A 20,464-nucleotide genomic window follows, 5' to 3' on the forward strand; every position below is an offset into this window, starting at 1 on the left:
GTCAAGAAAGATCATTAACGTACAAATTAAATAATAATGGGCCAAAGACGGAACCCTGGGGCACGCCAGATGACAGAGAAATAATGCTAGATTTGTTACCATTGACATCAACAAACTGAGATCTATCAGAAAGATACGACAATATAACTTTGCAGGCGGACACGGAAAAATTAAACTGATTATACAGTTTCTTAATCAGAATGGTATGGGAGATGGAATTAAAAGCTTTTGTCAAGTCAAGGAATACCAAAGCTGACATTTTGTATTCATTTAAATTCTGTCTAATTACATCAGTAAAAAGCAACAACAACGACGAAGTGATATGACCCTTACGAAAAGCATGCTGGTTTCCAAAAATCATTCTTTCTTTTTGTGACACATGTTGGTTTTTTATTATGTTCTCACAAAGCTTTGACAAGACTGGCAAAATGGAAATGGGCCTCAAGTCACTTGCATTTCGCACTACTGAAGACTTGGGTATCGGTACAACTCTAGCAGTCTTCCATACTAACGAAAATACCGATGTAGTGAGCACACAATTCATCTATTCAAGAACTATATCAGAAATAAAGCAAAATATCTGTTTAAGAAATATAATAGAAACTCAATCAACACCAATTGACTTCGATTTATTTAATTATTTTTTGGAGCCAACCAGAAACATCAAATATATCAAATTTTCCGCCATTTTCTTAAAAGATGTTTCGATACTCACATATATTTCTTAAATTTAAAGAAATAAAAAGTTTCATTTAATCAATGAAATCAGTTTCATTTATACAATGAAACAAAAAATCATTTAAGTTTAGCTAACGTAAGGTTTCATAGCATGAGCGAAACATTTCATTGTATTAATGTAACATTTCATAGCATCAATGAGAAATAACCAATGAAACCGGTTCATTCATACAACGAAGCATTTTTCTTTCAGTGTTATTGAGCATTTGAATCAGTTTTACCAATGTCCAACTTCCGAGTCGATGTTGCTCATCAGAATGATTGTACATCCAACAGGCTCGATGAATGTCTTCCATCTATCACAAGGTGATCAATTTGGTTTGGACCGTATGTTGTCGAGATGCTTAAATCTGGAGTAGCCAATTACCACGTTTTTTTGCCGCTGCGAAGTTTATCAGCCACCACCTAACACAACTTCTTATCGTTATCACTATATTTAATGGGTGTTAAAGACTGTTTCCCAAGGTATACAAAGGGGATGTCAATGTTTACTTGAGACGAAAGGACGGCCATGATAAATCATGGGCTTTGTCATGTTAAAACTGGTCAGGACCGTTCCTCGGCGTCATCCAGTAATAAGACTATACTACACGTGTTATTATATGGAATCGATTAAGTCAATGTCGAGCATCCTGAGAAAATATTGGCCTATTTTTTAATGTTACAAACTATACACAAACACATAACATTGTTCCACTGTGCGGTTTAGGGTATAAAGAGTGTCTTTGAAAAGAAAATTTAAAAGTAACAAATTTTTATATCAACTGATATTGTGCATCATTGAAATGTAAATTTTATTTGCTTTAATGCAATTTAAAATCTCAATTTGAATGCAGAACTTTCATTATTGACATCTTGGTTTATTCTAGGAATCTGTGCAAAAAAAAAACAAAACTTTGCTATTTTCGTATAGTTTGTTTAGTTTTATATTTCCCATTATTTCGCTGGCATTGCAGAAAGCAGATGTTTAAGTATTTGGAAAAAATTAACATTCTGGCAACAGTTGATCGAATAATGCGATTGCTTGTCGCACACCAACAACAGTAGTAATGTTGGGAATTCGCTTCGGTGGATTTGCGTTTCTTTTTAAATATCATAATGTTTTAGGTCGTCTTTACAGCAACTCAGTGATATGGGACAATAATTGTATTCCCAAATACAAAGGCCTTGTGCAACTATATTTGACAGAGAAGTTCTTCATTGATAAATTTTCAGCAAATATGGCTGAGAAATTTTTAGCTGAGAAGATTTTCCTCAGCCGAAAAAGTGTTGTTCCGGTCAGCGATTAACCTGTGAACGAGGTGTCCGTGCGAACCACTACACAAATAAAAAAATTGGAAGACCACTTGCGTACAACTTCCTAAAACTACAATGTTTTGCACTGGGCGGGGCTTTATCTTAGAAACGAGTGAGAAAATAAAATCCAAATAGGATTTGCCTAATGGGTATCTATTTTCATCAAATGATCGGCAGAAGTTGTTTGTACACAATTATCCCAAAAGGTTGCATAGTATTCACACTTTTGTCACCAAAATTTGTTTACTATTTACCTACTCTGGGGTATGTGTTGAGTTCGGTCTCTAGTATCATGAATATATTGCCGGACTTTGTAGCCGATAAGCTTAGTTGCTAGTGATATTTTTATATAATTTTATTGTACTTTTTTATTATAACAAATATTTGAAATAAATAAATAAATTGCCAGACTTTGAATTTGTTTATTATCTCTTTGAAAGTCGTTTCAAATACAGTGCTGCACAAAACATTTGCAACTGAAATGACTAGTTCATATTTTATATAGTTCTGAGGTAGTTTGTGGATTTGAAATGCAAATAAATATTTGTAAGTTGATTATCTATTGGGTCCCTTTTAAAAATTTAAAAATCAATTTGCAAAAATTGCACTGAATTTACAAAAATATAAAAAACAAAGCGCGAATTCACTTTTGGTTCTGAGAAATTTAATTCAAAATCTGAAGAAATTATTTTTGTTTTGATAATATGTATATTGTGAGTTAAACATTTTATTTCTTATCTGGAGACGTCGTAGAGGAAACCAGTTGACTAAATAAATTAATATATCCTTTGGAATACTGTGCTCTAAGGATAATTGTTAAATACCAAGGTTTTATTCGATATTTAGTAGTCTAGAGTCTCAGAACCTCCTATATGAATTTAGATTACTTAATCTGATCGGGACGTATAAGAACTCAAACATATTTACAAAAAATTACTAGTTTTACGTGGTTATATATACGTTTAGTTAGAATTGGTATTATGCCAAAGCACCCTGTTATACGACATTTCTGGTGAGTACATGGTGCGATTTTGAAATGTTATCTGTCCGGTTAGTTCTTGGATCTGATAAATATCTCGACCTCATTTATGCCCATAAAAATAACTCCAGGGCAATATAAAACACCTTCTTCATTTTGGGTCAACTTTTTGTACATTTTTTCAAGTCATATAACTTAAATATTGATTTAAATCGACGAGAAGTCCTCGGTTTCACTACACCTAAAAACAATACCACACATTTTTTTTCAAAAATTCTATGAAAAATTCCATTTTTGCTGGAAATTACTGTTTTCCCAAAATGTGCCTATTTTGGTATACCGGTATCCCTGGTATGTTTCGGAAGGGTTTGTATAGATTTATCGGTATCAAGTCTTATTTTAACACCTGATTATGACCTCTGAGAGATCTGCTTAAAAATTCGTATAATTATTTGATCACCCCTGTAGGAGATGTTGTTGTCCTTACACCTCCTTCCCATCGTATGGCGATTTTAGCTCCTTTTTACGCGGTATCCAGCTCTGTTTTTGATATTATGGTGTTCCTTTAAATCCACAATTTTCAAATATTACTATTTTAGTCAAGTTTCGATATAAAATTCTGGTCATAATTGAAGTTTTTCTTAAAAAATTAGACATGTTTTGTTTTCGGCATACTTGTCTGTCAAAAGTAAACATAGGTGGAATAAAATGTACTCCCCATGAAAGCTTTTTGCCCCCTTCTTCTGATTAAAAACAATTTGATGCCAATAAATACAAAAAACTCATCAAAAATGAACTAATAGATATTCGTACCACGCAGTTGCAAATGTTTTGAGCAGGCTAAAACATGTGTTCCTCCGATATTTCACACATTTTTGTAACATAAGTCTTAATAACTGAATACTCGTTTTTAAATCTTGAAAATAGAATCAATAAATAATCAAATAACAAAATTAAACATATTTCAAACACAAAATGTACCTAAAAATAGAGTGAATGTGATATAGGCATCTGAGTTGCAAATGTTTTGAGCAGCACTGTAAGTCAGACTTGCTATGAAGTGTATCGGCCTTCCTAACTGTTGGATTTTATGTCTCCTCTTAATTTTTTTAGCTACTGAAATGCATACTTTCAATGAAATTCAACACAAGTTGAGGTAGCCCATAACAAAGGATAATTTACACTAATTCGATTTGCGCTGTCGCACTTTTCGCTCCCAATTAACGTAGCAAATCGTGTGCAAAATAAAAACATAATATTATGTAAAAGTTACCAACACACTTTCCATCTTTGCTACACCCAGGAGATTATGTTTGGGGTACAACTAGTGTTGTTGATAAGAACACTATGAACTCTGACTATTTATTCCCCTGATATGTTTCATTCATTTCATTTTGTTGCAATCTTTGACTGTTACTTTTGGTCAAATTTGTCCTTATTCATCGCTTCGTTAAAGGACAAATTGTAAACGTTATCTTGTATCACAACAAAAAATCCAGAGTCTTCGTTAAAGATTTGTCAAATTCGAGTTAGCAGTTAGGGTGGATAGAAAAAAGAACCATAAAATATGGTTAGAATGAGAAAGTCGTAAATTACATTGGCAGTAATAAAAGGTAATGAATCACATTTTGTTTTTTGGCCAATGAATGGGCGAAAATATGACCAAGCACATGATGGTGATGATGATCACAAACGTAATGTTGACAATGATGATGTAAGAAATGATGTTGGTAAAATAAAGCAGAAACCTCTTCCCATATAATAGAGAACATTTGGTTCATATATCTGCCATATGGAATCATTAGTAATGTCTTTACCCAACCAAAAATACCAACGTTTGCTAACACATGCCATTGCACTCACACAAATGTCTATGTGTGTATGTATGTTTGTACTTTTAGTCTTGTTGTCGTTCAAACAAAATTTATTATCCTTTTGAGCCTCTTTTTGGTTATGAAAAATTTATTAGTATCCAATTGTTTATTCAGTTTATTTGCTGTTGACGTAAAAACATGAAACGACCTTGACTGTCGGTCTCTTTGTCTGCTGGTGTGAAATTAATTGAATTTAATGAATTTTATTGCTAGCAGAAACATTTTTATTTCTATAAATCAATGCTATTGCTGATTTAATTGTTTTTATAATTATGTTTATGAAGTGAAATAAATAAAATTAAAACAACTCTGATGGATGTTCAATCTTTGGAATTTGTTTTAACAAATATTACACTGTGAACCGAAATTTTGGGGGGTGGAAAATTCCTATTGGAGATGAAAGCCCTTGGTGAGTATATACAGAACCCCGAAGGACAGATTCGCCGTGAGTCGATCTTTCGCGATATGGCGTGATGAAGTTTTTGCTAGAGACTCTGTAAGCCATCAGGAATTAGCGTTATATCTTTGTCCACTGTTGCTTTAGCTTATTTTTGATATGACATGTCTTCATTCAAATCGAATGAGGATTATTTTCGTAGAGCACTTCGACCTTCTAACTCGCTTCCTTCAATGTCCTTTTCGTCCTTTATTTTAAGAGCCGCTATAAAAGTACCACAAGATGGCGTTTTTCAGCTTCGAAATGTTCTGCAAAAATGTCGGCCAGAAAATTTTAGGTACGGCTCTCATTGACAACAAATCGATGTTGTCGCGTTTTCGTGGTCGTTTTGTGCATTTACCCCTGTTTGCTCAGAAAAAAACTGTGTTTTGTGTTTTTGTATGTTCTGTAACGAATATACAAAAAACAAAATATAGTATTTTTCTGAACATAAACAGGGTAAATGCACAAAACGACCACGAAAACTCGACAACATCGATTTGTTGTCAATGAGAGCCGTACCTAAAATTTTCTGGCCGACATTTTTGCAGAACATTTCGAAGCTGAAAAACGTCGTCTTGTGGTACTTTTATAGCGGCTCTTAAAATAAAGGACGAAAAGGACATTGAAGGAAGCGAGTTAGAAGGTCGAAGTGCCCTACGAAAATAATCCTCATTCGATTTGACTGAAGACATGTCATATCAAAAATAAGCTAAAGCAACAGTGGACAAAGATATAACGCTAATTCCTGATGGCTTACAGAGTCTCTAGCAAAAACTTCATCACGCCATATCGCGAAAGATCGACTCACGACGAATCTGTCCTTCGGGGTTCTGTATATACTCACCAAGGGCTTTCATCTCCAATAGGAATTTTCCACCCCCCAGACTTTGAGCTCCATTTTGTTGCACAGTGTTATTGAATTTATTTATGTTCACAAAAATATTTGTTTCAATTGAAATCAAATTAAATTATAGTAAATTATTTATTTGGTGGAATAAGAAGGTGTTACATCAAATCATACCAAACGTCAAATTTGGTCACAATAATGCATTGTTGTGAATTGCTTGTTTACATTTTGTATGAGATTTTATTCACAATAATGCATTTTGACAACTAGTATGATGATCAGCTGTTTTTAGCGTTACACCTTTTTATTCCGCCATGATAATACTATAAAGGAATTTAAATTCCTGTTGAAATATGAAAATGCAATAAAAGTTAAGTTAGACCTTGTATTGCAAACTTGAAGATTATTTTTTTATTTAAATGTTTATTATATTAAAATTATAATTACAAAGCACTAGCACAAAGGCTATCGGCTTATTGACTTGAAGATTGTTTTAGACATTTCACTACAAGTTATTTTTTATAAGAGCCTAGCTAAGTCGACTTTCAAAGTGTGTTTGATATTGTTATACCCTCATCTTTAGGCTAAGCGATAATATTTTGTTCATAATCCAAAATGGACCCTAAACGAATACTTACCCCACAAATGTTCAAAGTTGTTCGCTAAAATAATGCACACGTTTACTCTCGAAGGGATTTACCAATTTGGTCCATACTTTGCGCATACAAATATTTCTACCAGGTCTACTCCTACGATTACCTGTTGCAAGAAAAACATGTGAAGTATAAGATCAGCCTCCAATATTTTTGAACAGGTTATCCTAGCGACCCTTACAAGGTACACATTTTTATACCCTCAGCATTTATGCTAACGAGGGTATATGGGCAATATTATTGAAAATTTAACATCGTTGAAGCCAAGGTTTACCCTTTTATAACTCGCGAATAGTGGTTGTATATTGTACAATTTAAAGGCTTTTGGATAAAATGAAATGTTTTTAGACTTGGCAAAAAATACTGGCCCTCAAAGTTGATTTGCGTGGAAGCTGTGGCTATATTTATGTTAGGAAATGGGTAAAAATGGGTTGAAGCCAACGTGATTCTGATTTATTTGATATATGTGTCGTGAATGTAGCCATCACAGCTTCAGAGAAATCTGTATCCAAATACGAAAATTTTGTGCGAACAAATTTCTAAAAATCATATATTTCGGGTCTAATTTTTACAATTGTCATTCGATTTACTCGTACTTGATTGCAAATTTTTGATTTTTACGTTGCGGATCTAATAAATCTATACTCGTGAAATTCCATCTACTAAAAAGCGAGATACGAGAAATTCCAAGGTAGGAAAATCACCTAATATTGTTTTTGAAAATATCGCGCATTTTATCGCGTATTCTGGGGGTCGCTTGCACTGCTATGAAAAAACTAGTGCAGCATCTTCCTTTTTGCGGAAACAGAGATTTAAAAACTTCACTGATAAGGGAACTACATTCATTTTATCCCAAAAATAGTGTGTGATGCTACATCCACGGTTCTTGACTGATTGCCTTGAAATAGGTATATATCGATGCAGATTTTCATGGTGACACTAAAACCGGATGCGGAACGAAATTGTATGAACTTTGCGCAAATTAGCGATGTTTTATAGGATTTTTAATGCTAATATGCAACCGATGTTACACCTTAGCGTCCAAATTATATTTAGAAAAATATATACAAATTAAAAGATATGGTCTTGCTGTACATGAAAATCACATGCGGACAAAACTATTTTGATAATTACGCGATTAACACATATTTTAATAATGCATATAAGTTAAAGCGGTTAGTTTGAAATCTATTTCCGTTTAAGAAGCCTAATGATTTATTTCAACAACCCGATAACTTTCTTCAATGGGAAACCTTCTATGTGAATGTAGATAAAGCAAAATCCGCCCATTTTATTGGGTGTTTCAAGAAAAATAAAAGAAGTACTCCTATAGAATTTTTCCAACATTTTCTACTCTAGGATGCATGTGAAAACTATTATTCCAAACCAAAATTAGTTTTTGTAACACAAACATGTGCTTATTTTGGCTATAATATCCTAACCCGTGAAGTCTTTATTTAAAACTGTTACTTTTTTTGTAATTTTTGACGGGTAAATGGACCTATATTTTCAAAAAATTCGGATTACATTTAAAATTTTGTCAATTTTTTGTAAAGTCCGCGAATGCTTAGAAACATTTTACATATACATATTATGCAATCTACATGACGTCACTTCGTGATAACTTTTTAGTGACAATTGTGGTCAATAAAATAATTAGCGTTTTTATAATAATTTATTCTTAAAAGCAGAAGTAAAACCGCGATAACATTTGTCCGCAACAATCAAAAATTTGCTCGCGAGCGGATTTGTACTGGGGAATTTTTTTCTTAACCTATGTACCAAAAATCGTTAATGTAGCGCGAAAAGAAAAAATTCAATTTTTTGGAAATGGAATATGAAATAATTGGCAACATTTCCCATATACACTTTCATACGGGAAAAATGTGCCTTATCGAAATAATGGTTTTAGACCCCAAGTATGTTTGGAAGAAATCCGTTTCAGAAAATTTGGAGTTGATTTAGTCATGTCCGTCCGTCTCTCTATTTGGCTGTCTGGTGCGCACGATAACTCTTGAACGGTAATATTTTGTACAAACTTACTTTAAGTTCGGAGATGGGTTATATCGATCGACTCCTTCTGGTACCTCCCAAAAGTTCGAAAATATTCGGAAATTTTGTGCTCACAATAACTCTTGAAAGGTTCCAATATGGACTCAATCAGTCCACTTCTTCTGGTACCTCCTCCACAAATTTTTGAAAAAGGTCAGTTTAGGACCTGCTCTCGAATCGCTTTGATTTTTGTTGTAAGAACTTGTATTCACTGTCCCCTATACGACGGTCCAAGTTTCATCAGGGGCAAGTCCATATTTCCTGAGAAAATACCCTGAAGTGTGCAAAAAAAACCCTATGACACCCTATGATCTTGAACGGATCTGCCGATTTGGACCAAAATATGGCCTTCGTAATATTTTGTCCAAACTTAGTTTAAGTTCGAAGATAAGACATATCGGTTCACTTCTTTAGTTATCTCCCCCACAAATGTTCAAAAATGTTCGGAAAAAATTGTGCATACGATAACTCTTGAAGGAAGTGACAGATTTGGTCCGTACTTTACGCGTCTTAATATATGTACCAGATATAGATCAGGTTCGAATATGGACGATATTTGTTCACTCCTTCGGGCACCTACCACACAAAATTTTAGATAAGTTCACTTTAAGACTTGCTTTCGAAACGCTTTGATTTTTGTTGTAGCACTTGAATTCGCTGCCTCAATTACGACGGTGAAAGTTTTTTCATGGGCAACTCCATACTTCTTGAGAAAACAGCCCGAAAGGTGTAAAAACCCCTCGAACTAATCAACCGACTTGGTCCAAAAATAGGGCTTCGTCATATTTTGTCCAAACTAAGTTTCAGTTCGAAGATGGGCAATACCGGTCAACAACTTCCCGTACATCGCCCCAATATTTAAAAAATGTCACTTAAATGGTACACACGATATCTCTTGAACGGGAGAACCAATTTGGTCCAAACTTCGGATCTCCTAATATTTTGTCCAAATTTAGTTTAACTTCTAAAATGGCCCATGTCGGTCCTCTCCACCTCCACCTCTCCACCACAAAAGTTCAACATTTGTGTCTAAGTACAGTTTAGGGCCTGGGAAGGGTTTGGGGAAGCCCATACTTCCTGAAATAATGGCTCGAAATATCAAACAACTCTAATAAAGTGCTCACTACTAGTGTTAGTGCGAACTATTACTCTTCAAATGAGTAACCAATATAGTCCAAGCTTCAATTTTGTAATAATTCTTCTAAACAAAGATGGACTAAATCGGACCATCCTTCGGATACTTCCGACTCAAAGTCACAACTGAATTCTATTATTCAGTTAAAAATTAGATGAGTTATGCAATTTTTTGTTTCAACATTTTGTAATTTTTAAACGTTGTAACCTAGTGTGTACGATTGTTATTATCTTCCTTTTTGTTAATAACAATTATACGCACTGGTGTTCCAACTTTGAAAAACAAACATTCAAAAAAACAGTTGAGACACAAAAATATGTATAACTCATCTACTTTTTTAACCGATGTATTTTCCATTTACGAAAAATTACCTTTCCCGTGATAATAGTCACTTATATCGTTTAGTATGTTCTAAGCAGTTTAGAGCCTTAAGAAAGGCATATTTCTTTTTACAGTGTTTTATTTAACTTGCTTTGGTGTCTGTTTACTTAAAATTTAGTAACTCATTTTCCAAACAGTTGCAGTTGACCAATCGAACTAAAACTTTGCACACTTGTCAGATTTGGATGACAATAAATATGAAACCAAAACCAATATGGGTCCATTTTTTCCATAGCCCCCATATAACGGTACCACCCGATTTCAGGTATTTTGAGGATTTGGCATTTGGGTTCCCAATGGTACAGAAACTTCCACACCAAAAATTGTGGCGAAGATCAAGTTATTGGTATAACCCCCATATAGCGGTACCACCCGATTTAAAATGTTTTATGGATTTTATCTTCATTATACCCTCAGCATTTATGCTAACGAGGGTATATATACTTTCATACGGGCAAAATGTGCCTTATCGAAATAATGGTTTTTAGACCCCAAGTGTGTTTGGACGAAATCTGTTTCAGACAATTTGGAGTTGATTTAGCCATGTCCGTCCGTCTGTCTGTCTGTCTGGCTGGGGCGCACCATAACTTTCGAATGGATCAAAATTTGGCTTTCGTAATATTTTGCCCAAATTTAGTTTAAGTTCGAAGATTGGTTATATCGGTACCCACTCCTTCCGGTACACCCCCACAAAAGTTCGAAAATGTTCGCAAAATTTGTGCGCACGATAACTCTTGAAGGGAGTAACCAATTTGGTCCATACTTTGTACATCTTGAAATTTCTACCAGACTTAAATGATTTTCCAACATGGACTCAATCGGTCCACTCCTTCGGGTGCTTCGGAAAAGTTCAGTTTAGGACCTGCTCTCGAATCGCTTTGATTTTTGTTGTAACATCTTGTATTCACTGTCCGCCATACGACGCTACAAGTTTCATCAGGGGCAAGTCCATACTTCCTGAGCAAATAGCCTGAAAATTGCTAAAAACCCCAATGACACCGTGTGTAGTGGTTGGAGCGGAAGATAAATCCCGAACGGATCTGCCAATTCGGTCCAAAATTTGGCCTTCGTAATATTTTGTCCAAACATAGTTTAAGTTCGAAGATAAATCATATCGGTCCACTCCTTCAGGTACCTCCCTCCCAAAAGTTAAAAATTTTCGGAAAAATTGTGTGCACGATAACTCTTGAAGGGGCTGACCGATGTAATCCATACTCTGCACATCCTATTATATCTACCAGACATAGATGAGGTTCAAATATGGACTATAGTTGTCTACTCCTTCTGGTACCTCCCACACAAAATTTCGGATAAGTTCACTTTAAGACCTGCTCTCGAATCGCTTTGATTTTTGTTGTAACATCTTGTATTCACTGCCCGCCAAACGACGGTACAACTTTCATCAGGGGCAAGTCCATATTTCTTGGGAAAACAATCCGAAAGGTGTAAAAAACCCTATGCTACGATAACTCTCCAACGGTTCAACCGATTTGGTCCAACATTTGATCTTCGTCATGTTTTATCCAAACTTAGTTTCATGGGGCAATACCGGACAACAACTTCCGGTACTTCTCCCCAATATAATGTCACTAAAATTCTAGGACGATATCACTTGAATTGGTCAACCAATTTGGTCCAAACTTTGGTTCTCATAATATTTTGTCAAAATTTAGTTTAACTTCTAAATTGGCCCATATCGGTCCTCCCTAAGGGTACCTCACCTATAAAAGTTCAACATTTGTGTCTAAGTGCAGTTAATTCCTAATCCACATTTTTGTCGGCAAGTTCAAATGTTCAAATTCTAAAGAGAACATGAATACATTCGATCTGCCCGTAGATGAAGGTTTCACTTCACATTGGTTGAGGGTATATCTCTGTCGGCAAAGCCTACTGACACTTTTTTACTTGTTTTTAGGCCGACACACTTCTCCACAAACAATTGTGGACATAGGTCCAGGTTTTGCTATAGCCCACCGATTTCAAGTGTTTTCAGGATTTTATCTTTTTTAGGCCGAATTGGCTGTAACATGGCAATTGGAGTTCCCAATGGTACAGGCAAGCGTTTTATTTGAGAGATTCCATCATGAGGAATATACATATTGATGCTAAGCTAAAAATTACCTTCTAGTTTTCAGTGCATTTGTAACTGTAACTTATTTTTTTAAATTATTTTTTATTTATATAGTGATGTTAATTACTACGTTTTAAATATATATTTTTTTCCTTATCTTTGAGTGAAATGTATACACTTGCCTCACCTTTTGACACCATTATTTATGACAGCTACCCGGTTTTTGAATTTGTTTCTGGTCCATATAAAAATAATTTTGACCCGTGCACCAAGCGAACAAATGTTTACTGTACGGCATGGAATATGTAGATGTCAAGTAGGTTATTTTACAAGGCCAACGGAATGTAGATAAATAGACATAAAGCGCCCATTAAGATTTTTTCTTTCCATACAAATCGCCCCACCCTAATCTACATACACAGCAGAATTTGTAGACCACATGACATATGGACGTATTGGAACTTGTTCAATGTTGTATTTTCATATTAAAATATTAAGATGAAAAATGTACATACATACTTATTTTCAATAATACCTAACAGAAGTGCCTATTCAATTCGCATGTACATTTTCAAAAAACCCTTCTCCATTTATATTAAAAAAATATAATCCTATTCCATAATTTACATCCATGTGAAGATTCAATTTGGGTTTTCAACACAAAATTTTGTGTTTTGTGTTCCCTTAATGCAAATGCCATAATTTCCAATACATTATTTCGGCCTGCCATTGAAGCATTTCAGATTTGTGGTCTACTATTTATCATCCACTAGAGGAGAAGGACTTGACGAGCATTTGACAAATTACAATTTTATTAGCGCCATTTGCACAACGTAAACAACAACATCAACATTTGTCGATAAAAAGAGTTTCAGGCATTGTCGCTTATTTGACATGGGACAAACGTAGTAAGTCAACGTAGTAAATGTATAATTTTTTATTATTACCAGACAGACTGGCAGACAGTCGAACGCAAACGAAACCAGAAGAGTTATGGTGTGGACACATTGGAATTCATAGCAAATTGTTTCATTCACTTCGCTGTTTTACAGAATTCAGTTTCTCCATTTTTTTTTTTTTTTTTTGTATTTTGCCTTTTGTTAGTTTATTTTGAAGTAGTAACTTCTTTTGTTTGTTTTTCATTTCATGATTACGAGTTTCGTTTTTTTTTTCTGATTCCCAAAGAAACAAAAAACAATTTGCCCACTTATTTTACCATCAGATTTACTCATCATTCACATTCCAATTGCGCCGAGAGGATTGATGGTGAAGCGGATATTTGAACAATGAATAAGAAATGTGCCGTAATTTATTACAAATTGTTATCTTGCAAAGAACATGAACGGTTGAATGGCCTTGTAAAATGGAATACAGCGAAATCTGCCATAATTTGGCACGACTATGAGAAGTGTTCTTCTTGGCCTCCCACAACGCATTGTTTAAGAAAATGTAATTCGTGCCGATTATCAATATTACAATTTTGGCTGCTAGGGGAGGCCAAACAAATATATTTACTTATTTCGATATTTATTATGGAATATTAAACAATTCCCTTTTTCTTTTTATTTCAGCAATAACAACATCAAAGTTCACATTTCCTTGCCCTTGGGCCGTCAATCATCACCTTCCTTCTACGTTTAAACATTTCTCAATCAAATTTACATTAAAGCACAACATTCTGGGACCTCCAGCGAAACTCATAAAGCAATATAATTTTTAATTAAGACAAAAGCAAAACCTTATTCCGTACTTAGACGAAATTTCATTATTTGCAAATATTAAAATAACCAAAAATAGAAATTAGAAAATCATCAACAATTTTGTGAAAAAAAACTTAAGACTAATCTGGAGCGCACAAGAAACTCTCCCACATCATCGTCATCATCAACACAGATAATCACTAAGTGTTGTCCTTTTTATCTGCTACCAAAAGGTATACACGTGCCAAGTTTAAATACACACGCACACTCGAAGGAGGAGGTAACTGAACATAGTTGAATTTCTAATTTTTCAACTTGTGCATAATTGCCCGTGTGTTCTTCACCTCGCCAGTGTGTTCCTAGTCATCATCGTCTTCATCGCCATCATCCCCAACAGCAGCATCATTACAAACTGGCGTTCTTTCTAAATATAATGTGGAGCACTATCTCGCCGACAAATTCGAAGAAACTTTTAATTGGCAGCACACGCAGCGTTGACTATGTCGTTGATAATTCCACAACAAAATCAACAAAAATATCGATTGCAATGGAAATTCATATACAAAACAAGTGCATCTCAGCATAGCGCATCACTCTGGAGGGTGGTGCAGAGCCCCCATGGCTACAGGGCCCCCTTAAAGCGGCATTTTTGGGGGCCTCTGGCGTCGGCAAAACAAGCATTTTACAGGTAAGTTAAAATAACTAATATGTAAATTATCAAGTAATAGTGGACATAAACGGCTTATCCATATTTATGTTAATAAAGCAGTTGAGCGATGAGTGAGGCAAATTCTGTCCAATTTTCATGAAATTAGGAAAATTTCACCACAGTTGGACTAGAAATAAGTTTGCCAAATTTAATTGAAATTGGTTCAGATTTGGATATATGTAGCTCCCATATATAATTTCGTCCGATTTTAGGTATGTGGTGCAGAAAACATAAAAATGGACAGTAGTTTTGAATCTTGGGATATGTGACGAAATTTGGTCCAGAAATGTGTCTCATTGAAGTGATGGTTTTAGGCAATACGGTGTCGATTTAGCTATGTCCGTCCGTTTGTCTGGCTGGCTGGAGCACTGAAGCGAGAATAATCGAACGGATGCACCGATTTGTTCCTAAATTTGGCTTGGTAATACTTTGTCCAAACTTATATCAAGTTCGAAATAGCCCAAATGTTTAACATTTTTGCTGAAATGGCGCGCACAATAACTCTCGAACGAAATCAACCGATTTCTCGGTTCTCGTACATATTTCAGGTTTGAATATGGACTATACAGTGCCTGACATAATTATTTTGACAAGTGTTAAAAATTTATGTTTTTGGTTTTTGACCGGATAAGTCTTCTACAAAAATATGAAAAAATGTTCTTGCTAATCCTTTACTAGAGTACTTAAAATAAGTAAAAAAAGTATCGATTCAAATATACACTTGCACTTTTGTAATGGAAATAAAATTTCACTGCGTGGCATAAGTATTTTGACAAAATTGTTCTATTGATTTTTAGACCTCAACAATTAAAAATGTCTTTATACCCTACACCACTATGTGGAAAGGGTATTAGAAGTTTGTTTTGGTAAAAATTCATGTAACACCGCGAAATATTCGTCGGAGACCCCCAATGTGGTATACCAATCTTCATATCTCGACGAGATAAAGAGATTTTGAGATGTGTGTCCGTCCGTCCGTCCGTGTGTCCGTCTGTCCATTATAAATTGTAATCAAACTCCAGGCCGCAATTATGGACCGATCGTCACGAAATTTGGCATGGAGGTCGGTTTCACATCAGAATAGATCGATATTTTAATTGGTGATGATCGTGAAATATTTAGCGGGTGAAATGGACCAAAAACAAAATTTTTATCCGATTTTATAGCTGCTCTGTAGGTCGCAATAATAGTCCGATCGCCTCGAAATTTTAAATAAAGTAAGAATATATGACAAAGAAGAAGCTTGCAATTTGAGATGGCGATCAGATAATATTTAGAGGGTTAAATGGACCAAAACTTTTGTGTGAAATTTGTGAAAAATTTTAATATACAGCTTATATCTTTATTTCTGGAAGAGATATTCCAGGCAAGTAAGCTACACTTGGAAGACGATCTTTTGACGTTTCCATTGAAGTCAATTGTGTTGATTTACGTGCTCAGATAACAGAGTTTCAGCTTAATATATCCAGTTATTTGTTTGTAATGAATCACCCTAGAGGTCGCAATTATAGCTCACTAGTCACGTAATTTTGCACGATGTAAGAGTTTAGGTCTAAAAACATGCCCACAATTTTGAACGATCCTCTCATATTATCTAGTGGGTTAAATGGACCATTACTTTTTTATGAAAAATATAAAAATTTTATTTTTGATCTATATTTAAATTCCTGGATGGCATATACCGGCAAGGTAGTCTACATATGGAAAAATAACTACTGACATTTCCCCTGATGCAAATTGCAATTATATGTCTGCTAGATAACGGCCCTACTGCTTAATATATAATGGATTTTGTGTAGAGTGCTACAATTTCCTCCCATACTACAAATTGTCTCTATCATGACAGAGAAATTTTCAGTTCAGTTGTCCAATTAGATTTTTATACAAATATAACGAAATTCGTTGGAGTCAATTTAGCCCTGCACGTTCATCTGTCTCAATCACTGTCTAGCTGGCTCGTGCGAATCAAACCAAAGTTAAACTTTTTTTCGAAAAATTGTGTAAACGATATCTGGCGAAGCGATATGGTCCAAACTTTCCATTCATTATTATTCGGGTACCTCCCACACAAAAATCGGAAAACTCAAATTTGAAAGTCCTCTCGAATCGTTTTAATATTTTTTCTGCAGATCGTTCTTGCGTCTCCTTTACGATGGTACAATTGCAATGTCAAGTCCATACTTCCTGAGATTATGCCCGAAAAGCTCCAAGAAACCCTGAAAAACAAACAAGAAACTCTCAAGGGGATTTTCTGATTGGTCCAAACTTTGCACATCGTATTATTTCATCCAGTCACACAAAATTTGGGAAAAGTGCAGTTTGAGGACTCCCTATTGCAACGGTACAATGTTTCTGGGGTAAGTCCATACTTTCTGAGATAACGGTCCAAAAGTTCCAAAAACCCCTGCCGGCTCAAACTAAAATTAAAAATCCAAAAAATAGTTTTCAAACTTTTTCAAAAATCTGAAGTTAGCTTACTAAAATTGATTTGGTAGAGTACCACATTACAATACATACATATTCCACGTATTTTGAAGCAAACTCGTGATGCAAAATCAATATATTTTTATACGGCATAATAATTTTGTTTGTTTCTTTTTTTGGTCAGAGATTGAGGGTATATTGCCGTTAGCGCAGCTGACTTATACTATCTTCTTTGGTGTGTAATTGAATATGAAAAATGTTGGGATTTATAAATTTGTTTGCATGCAAATTATTTGAATTTCTAACCGTTATTAGTTATTTCTACCGGTATAAAATTTATTTTTTCTATCAGAATCTATATATATAAAAATGGTGTAAAAAATGTATAGTAATTCATAAAATGAGAACGGCTAGGCCGATTTCTGTAAAATTTTTTGTCAGTTATTCGTATTTTCGAGGAGAAGGTCTTTACGGAAGAAAATTTTGGAAAATCTCTCTGGAAAAGTCGGAAAATTGGAAAAATCGAAAATTGAGTTTTTGTATGAAATTTTATTCCTTAATAGCGAGACGAAGTTCGACGGGTCCGCTAGTATACATATATATATTCACAATGAACTATTTTCGAAATACCTTGAAAAGCACACAATTACGTGCATTATCAAACATATGTGAGGTACAAGTGCATGGCTGAAATAATAAGGAAAAACCCGCCGACATTACTAAGGGTTATTTTGCCACCGTTAAAAAATTTGATGTGACCAATTCTTAGAGGTTGTGGTGTAGGGTATCACATGGTCGGCCCCGTCCGACTATAGCATTTGCTTACTTGTTTTTATATATTTCTGATTTTTTATTAGTTACGGTAAAAATAATATATTTCACACATATCTGTAACATTATGGACCCATTTACGGGTCGATATTTCAAGGATATATGGATATTCAAGAGATTTATTATTAAACAACATTTTCGATGGCTTTCTCCCATTATCTCGGAATATTTTGTGGATTTCGTGCTCCACAAAATTCAGCCTTACCATAGTCGCAGTGTTCTGCAAATGAATACATAACACTTCGATCAGTATACTATTACATATGTTGTTATGAAAGATCATTCAACGTGCTAAAATAGTCATTATAGTCCACAGCATTAACGATAGCCACACTACAATTTTTGTAACTGTCCCTTATCATCCGAGTGGAATAGCAAAATATGTCTTCAAATTAATTTTTTCTAATGTCTAGAGGTTCTAGTCTTAATAGAGAAGTTGTTTTGACATCGAAATTGCTCTGAAGATGAGGACTCGTGTTGCATTAATAAGATTATATTTGTAATTCTGCTTTATTTATCAAAGAGCAACTTCTGTAATTTCACATTCTCTGCTTAAATCGTGAATATTTACGTCATTTTCAGTATATTGGTATTTATTCGTTACAAAATAAATAGACTGCAGCAATATCTAATTAGCTACATTAGCTACATTTATCACCGAAACTGTCATTTTAAATTTCGTTACAACTTTTGACATTTTTACTAAAGTACATTTTTACTTAAATGTTAATAATTTAGCTAAAGCCATTAATTTTGTTACCAACAGGTTCGATTAGTACCAAGTACCTTTTAAGACAAATGTAGATTTTGCCAACAAAAAATTATACAAGGGACTGTATGTAGGTCCACTCATTCGGGGACATCTTACAATAAAATTCAAAGTACAGTTTTAGGTCAGCTCTTGAATCGTTTTGATTTTTTTGCAACAGCTTGTCCTCGCATCGGCTATAATTCCATACATTCTGAATTTATGGCCCAAAATAACAGATGAGCACTTACGAGTTGAGTATCCCTTTGACCGAAACTTTGGACGTCGTAAAATTTCTGCCAGACGTACATCAAGTCCCAAAAAGGTCTATATCCTTGTGATTCTGTTTACAACGATATAATTTTTCCGTGACTAAGTCCATGCTTCTTGACATAATTATCCAAAGTTCAAAAAACTCCTACGGTGACCAACTAACATGGCTGGCTGGCACAATAACTATCGAAAGAAATGTCTCCCAAAATTAGATATACTTCCTAGATGTACTATGTTGGACCATTCCTTGAGGTACCTCTTACGCAAAATTAGACGACTTTTGCACTTTAATCTAGTTTAAGTCCATTTCTGAAATCGGTCATTTCTCAATCATACAACCTTGCCAGTTTGCGGTGTAGACCTTCGAGCGAGTGTGTGATTACGCAGATGTCGTTAGCGTAGCATAAATCGTGAAATCTTTGATTAAGATTCCATTGGATGCCTGATGGCGTTTTCTCGATTGATGGCTATACGAATACATCCAATACGATTACAAATAGGCAGTTGACAGGGTACAACCTTGTGGCGTGCTCTTTTGTCCTTTGCATTGATGCAACACGCCTATGTCTATGTTGTTTTGATCTGACAAAATAGCCTGCCTGATGGTGTCGAATACTGTCGAAAATCAACAAAGACCATGGAAAATGGAGAGTTGAACTCTGACGACTGTTATATTATTAATTCGAATTACAAATGAAATTTTACGAATTGAAAATATAATTCTCGAATTACCTTTAAAATAATTCGATTTACATCTGAAAAAGATGTACTTCTGATGTGGCTTGCGCGGACGACATAAACATTCTATCGAACGTTACACCCAATAGTAGTTTGTGATTGGAATCAGGACCCCATCGACCAACATGTTTTTGAATACCATGGCAGTTGATTTAGCGTTGGGCATATCGTACAATCACCCGCATACGTTAAGATCTCTATGCCGTCTGGAGAGTGTAGAATTTCAGAAATGTAGAAGTAAATTAGTTCCGGAGATATCACCCCACCTTATTGTTGTAACAATGTTTATACCCTCAGCATTTAGCGTATAAACACTTTCATACGGGCAAAATGTGCCTCATCAAAATAATGGTTTTAGACCCCAAGTATGTTTGGACGAAAAGTGTTTCAGACAATTTGGAGTCGATTGAGCAATGTCCGTCCGTCTGTCTGTCTGGCTGGCTGGAGCGCACGATAACTCTCGAACGGATAAACCGATTCGGTTCAAATTTTGGCTTTCGTAATATTTTACCCAAACTTAGTTTAAGTTCGAAGATGGGCTATATCGGTCCACTCCTTCCGGTACCTCCCCCCCAA

The 20,464-nt window shown here is 34.8% G+C and overlaps 1 protein-coding gene across 3 annotated transcripts in view; it reads left to right on the forward strand.

The window, feature by feature from the left end:
* The window catches only part of LOC141406153 (ras-like protein family member 10B), a 129,747-nt gene that overhangs the window by 87,612 nt on the left and 21,671 nt on the right, over positions 1 to 20,464 (forward strand). For all 3 annotated transcript variants that reach the window (XM_073991289.1, XM_073991302.1, XM_073991292.1), the window contains one exon: positions 14,037 to 14,853. The gene's annotated coding sequence lies outside the window, so the exon portion shown is untranslated. The remainder of the gene's footprint in view (positions 1 to 14,036; positions 14,854 to 20,464) is intronic.

The sequence above is a fragment of the Musca autumnalis genome, unplaced genomic scaffold (genome assembly GCF_047663935.1).
Source record: "Musca autumnalis isolate F117 unplaced genomic scaffold, ASM4766393v1 scaffold_1, whole genome shotgun sequence".
In the NCBI taxonomy this organism is placed as follows: domain Eukaryota; kingdom Metazoa; phylum Arthropoda; class Insecta; order Diptera; family Muscidae; genus Musca; species Musca autumnalis.